Raw genomic sequence first — 6000 nt, forward strand, 5'->3', positions numbered from 1 at the left:
TGTCTTACATAAAATATTTTATGACAGAACAAGCACATAGTATTAATCACACTGGCTAACCCAATATTCAAGTTCTTAAATCTACTATGTGCTAAATCTATGTCTTGGATAAGTCACTTAATATTTTTCACTCTTACTTTCTTATTTATAAAATAAAGCTAATGATTCTACTGGTCTAGGTATGTGGTTAGTGTTACTCTTTTGTTTGAATGCATTGTAATTTCTCTTGGAATGTATTCAGTAATTGCTATTATTCAAACTAGACAACTCTAGTCACTTAAATATGATCAATGTGGTAAAATAGACAGGCACATTTGCTTTACAGCACTTCCCTTCATTGTGCTTCACAGATGTTGCAAATTTTTACAAATTGAAGGCAAGACCCTCCACTATTAAAAAAATTATGACTCGATTTATTGGGATCTTAACTATATTGGGGTGATCTGGAACAGAATCCATAAAATCTCTGAGGCATACCATATTTCAAATGTTTAATGGGGTGGTTATGAGGAAGGAAGGGACAGCTTTAGTAGGTGTTCCTCCTTAGATTTTCCTATGATAATGGAGTAGGCAATATGAAGAAGCTGAAATAAAACCTTCCTAAATAATCATTTTTAAATTTAGATAGATCCCCAAATTGAATGAACTATTTTAAGGCCAATACTAGACCCTGGCTCTGTAAATGTGTATGCCAACCCAGAATAGTCCTCTCTCATGGCTATCATGAGAGATTCATGCAATGGCTGCATTCAGTCATATTTAAGATCCCCCCACCAATTTTGAGATTCTGTAAAAAAAAATACAAAATAAATCAAGTTTGCCATGTAGCCCTAATTGGTGTCATAGCCCAAATCTCCCTCCCAATATTTGACAAGAATATTTTGTTAAGAAAAATTCAAGTTGTTGTAATATGATTTGCATATGTATATTGTGCCCTCTCACAATCTGGGATCCCTCCAGGGATGCTGGAGAGCTGCTTTTGGCCCGATTCCTGCAGGCCAGGCCGAGGGACCCCACCAGTGCACAAATTCACACACCAGGCCTCTAGAATGAATATAAGATCTTTGGTTAATACCTTCCCACCCGCCCCCTTCCCCTCTTCCCTCTGAGATTCATCAGTCTGTTCCATGTTTCCATGCCTATGCATTGAGCATTTTCCCCTTGGTGGTCATTGCTCATCATAGTCAACGGTTGGACAGTTACTTAGGCATATATATATATATATATATATATATATATATATATATATACACACACACACACACACACACACACACACATACACACTAGAGGCCCGGTGCACAAAAATTTGTGCACGGGGGGGGGGGGGGTGGTCCCTCAGCCCGGCCTATGCCCTCTTGCAGTCTGGGACCCCTTGGAGGATGTCCACCAGCTGGCTTAGGGCCGCTCCCTGGGGGATTGGGCCCAATCTGGCAGTCAGACATCCCTCTGGTAGCCCGGCAGCCCTCAGGGGATGTCCACTTGCCAGCAGGGAGCAGACCTAACCTGCAGTCGGACATCCTTAGTGCTGCTGAGGAGGCAGGAGAGGCTCCCGCCACCACCGCTGTGCTGGCAGCCATCAGCCTGGCTTGTGGCTGAGCAGAGCTCCCCCGTTGGAGTGCACTGACCAGTAGCGGGCATCTCCTGCATTGAGCGTCTGCCCCCTGGTGGTCAGTGTGTGTCATAGTGACCAGTCATTCTCAGTCATTCTGCTGTTAGGGTCAATTTGCATATTACCCTTTTATTATATAGAATAGAGACCTGGTGCACGGGTGGGGGCCGACTGGTTTGCCCGGAAGGGTGTCCTGGATCAGGGTGGGGTTCCTGCTGGGGTGCCTGGCCAGCCTGGGTGAGGGGCTGATGGCTGTCTGCAGGCTGGTCAAGCCCCCCAGTGGTGACCCTCACCCCATGGGGTTTTGGCCAGCCTGGGTGAGAGGCTGAGGGCCATTTTCAGACTGACCAAGCCCCCCAGAGACCGAAGCTCCCAGCCTTTCCTTTTTTTTTAATTCATTCCAGCTCCGTGGCCATGGCGACTGGAAGCAGGTATCTGGGTTTATTTACCTTCTATAATTGAAACTTTGTTGCCTTGAGAGGAGGCAGCAGCCGGCCAGGACATTTGGCTTCCTCCATCATTGGGGCAACCAAGCCTCCTACTTGCTCCAGCTCCGTGGCTGCCGGCTGCCATCTTAGTTGGGTTAATTTGCATATAGTCACTTTGATTGACTGGGGGGCGTGGCTTAAGGTGTAGCAAAGGTATGGTCAATTTGCATATTTGTCTGTTATTTGTGTGTGTGTGTGTGTGTATGTGTGTGTTTATCTCAATATATAATTGAGATAAACATTATGGGCAAATAGTAAATGTATAAAATGTCTCTTTTCCTCAAAGTAAATCAATGGAGATAGTAAAAGTTGGAAAAAAATTTTTAAAAAAACAGTATTTGGCATAATATAAACTGAAATTAATATGGAAGTTCAAAACCAAAAACTGAGTAAAAATTTCAACAATTCAGCAAGTTAGACTTTGGAATCAGAAGACCTGGGTGTGAAGTTTGTCTAGAGTTTCCTTATGTGTAAAATTACTGTTATAAAGCATTTAGCAAGCTAGTTAGTTAATTCCTGTGAATTCCGTGCTTTATTGTCCATATAATAAAGGACAGGACATAAAAGCAGAACTCAAGTCATGGGGCTGATGTAAGAATTAAGTAAAAATAACAATATAGGAAACTTAAACATACCAGTATTGGGCCTTAACTTGAAAAACTGCAGGTACAAAAGAGCACTCTGACCCTCCTTTATCCCTCTGAAAGCAGGAAGTAGAGAGACAGACTTAATACCGAAAATAGAGAATTCAGAGCCAAGAAGGCTTTATAAATAAACTTTGTTAGTTCTTTATTAATTAAGCAGCCAAGCCTAAGTGTCTTTGCCTTGTCAATTCCTTATGAATTTATGGTTTCTTTGTTTAAAAAAATATAAAAGATACCCGCTTTAGTCATTTCTTTAGGTCTGATTTCTATGAGACCTCTATAGGTACAAATTAATTTTTTCTCTCCTGTTAATCTGTTTCATATCAATTTAATTCTAAAACCAGCCAGAAAAACCTAGAATGGCAAAATGAAATATTCCCACTCCCAGACATAAAGTATCTGGAACATTCTATATTCTCAATAAAGCATACCTATTATCATTATCACACACACACACACACACACACACACACGCATTCAGAAAATGCTGGTTGTTTATTTTGAATATTGTGACCCACCCAATTTAAAAGAGATTTAGTTCTGCATTTAGCTTCCCAGACAAATTTGTATTTGATGCTATCATCACTACTTTGCTTGTCAAACACAAGCAAGCAAAAGAAATATGTTCAATATTGGCTAGAACATGATAAAATTAAAACATTCTGTTCTGTTTCTTGCAATGCTAATGCTATTATAATAAGTAATGCAAGCATTTTGAACACAATTTTAAGACTAAAAATTTTAAATATGTTTATTATCCAAAGTTTTTCAGTTGAAATTTCCTCTTTGAATTAAATAATTCTCAATTTAAAACTTTATATGATAAGAAAAAGAGACATGGTTGAGTGTCAACCTATGAATCCGGTCACAGTTAGAATCTGTGTCAGGGCACATGCCTGGGTTGCTGTACACCCAATGCGGGGGTGTACAGGCAACCGATCAATGATTCTCTGTCATCACTGATGTTTCTCTCTCTCTCTCCCTGTCCCTTCCTCTGTGAAATCATTAGAAATATTTTTTTTAAAAAAAGATACATGAAGGAACTGGACTGAATGTACAATGATCCCAGAAAATAAAAATTTCACAATTTGAAAAATGTCTACTAGGAAGTTTCTTTTTCATCACTCACCCAGATCTACAAGTTAATGAAATTAAACTACTTTTAATGGAAATACTTTGGAATAATCATATAAGATGGAGAGGGAGTCAAGAGAAGAAATAGGAAAGGAAGAAGGGAGAAAAAAAATTATGAATGAAAAGTTATCAAATTGTTCTTTCTGGGTTTTTGTTTGTTTGTTTCCTCTTTCTCTCTCTCTCCCTCGACTCCCATCACATGTACTGTCTTCCCTCTTTTTCCTGACTTTTCCACTCTTAGCAAGGAAGGAGAAAGGGGCAGTAAAATATATACCACTGGCAGCAGATCAAACTTTTAATAAGTATTAGAATAAAATTTAACCTTGATGAACCTGACTTGAACGTGATACTATTTCCACTCAGGAATAACCATACTCTAAAAAAATACAGCAACGGTTGGGATGAGGTAAAAATATGAGCTTTGACATTAGGCAGACATCAATTCAATTTCAGGATGGCTACTTCCTTGATGATGGATGACCTTAGAATATCCTAGCCAAGTAATCAATTTTAGTGTTGTCATCGGAGGAAAAAAAAAAGCAGGCTAATAATACATCTCATGTAATTATTGTAACTGATATATCCAAGATTTAGTATTTAGTATTGATACATATTGATATAGTATTTACCATTTAAATACTAAACATTTAATAATAGTTTAATCTCCATACCCCTCTCTTTCTCCTTTCTACATTGTCCCTTACTTTTTTACCTTCCACTCTGTGTTTATAATTGTTATGAGTAACTAGCACATATTAATGTACCAAACTAGCTATAATTTTTTAAAAAATTACTTTCATGGGGGCATGATTGTTCTGTCACTTTAAAAAGAATTATTATTACATTTGTAAAAAACACAAAGTATCTGGTTATAGGTGGCCATATACTTGTGCATACATATATTTAAACCAATACAGTGCTTGACAACATAGGCTCTATATTTTGCATCAATTTGAACCAAAGATTATCTTTCTTGAATAAGTGGAATTTCATATCTGACTTTTCTTCATTCACATTACAGTAAGCAGTGTATTGTAATTTGAAAATAATAGATATGCATGTATCGAGATATATGGGTGATTGATTAAGTTTATGGAATAACTACTTGATATATTAAAGGAAATAAAAAATGAATGTTGTAAGCTTAAGAATTGAACAAAAGCATACAATGGAATGCTAGGCACAGGTCTTCAAAAACACTTATCTTAATTAGTTACAAACTCAGCCTGATTAGAAAAAGTACCTGCCTTTGTAAATTCAAGTAATAAAATATACTGTTTGATCAGTAAATCATGTACAAATTCAGCTGCTTCAATATGCAGTTCACCCATTTAATTATACAAAAGAGCCAGGGAGAGGTACAGCTGGGTCTGTAAATTATGAAATGGGATGAGCCATGAATGCATCTTTATTACAATGATTCCACATCCTCTCTCATACATACAGATTTACATGGACACTACAGATAGTCCTTTTATTTCTATGCTTTTTCACTGCCATCTGCCATTTTCAAAAAATCTAGCAATAAAAGCATGCAAGATAACACCAAAACTTTACAGATAAGTAAATCACCCTAATTACTTAGGTCTTTGCATGAAAAACAACAGAAAACACATGATGGGATGGATGTTGCACTGGCCTGTTCACAAATACTAGTTAGAACTCCATTGTAGAAAGAAGAGGAAAAAGCTTTGATCTGAATTTGAGCTCCAGCTCCAACTAGTATTAGCTATGAAAATATGAGTGATTCATTGACAAGTCTTTGGTGAGTTTGCACATATGCTCCCTGTCTATGTTATTTTGGTTCTATTTTATAGTAAATTAAATTTTAGTCTTATTTTTCTGTAAAACCCTTATAGAACACAATAAATTTTTAATGCATGACTGTCAAACAGAAACTGTAGCAACTAGAATTATTTATGAGAGAACAAAGTCCAAACCCCCTACCTATTTAATTAAGGGATGGATGAAACTATCTCTTGTGGGGAAGCATGGAACTTGGTTGGAAAGTTTGTAAGGCGGAATCTCCTAAAGGTTGGGGGCCTCCAGGGGAAGCTGGCTGAAGGTGGCAACCCCTGCCTTGACTTTTCCAAACAAGTCTGAGCCCCCAGGTGTTTTACTG

The sequence above is a fragment of the Myotis nattereri genome, assembly GCF_964212035.1.
Source record: "Myotis nattereri genome assembly, chromosome: 9".
NCBI lineage: Eukaryota > Metazoa > Chordata > Mammalia > Chiroptera > Vespertilionidae > Myotis > Myotis nattereri.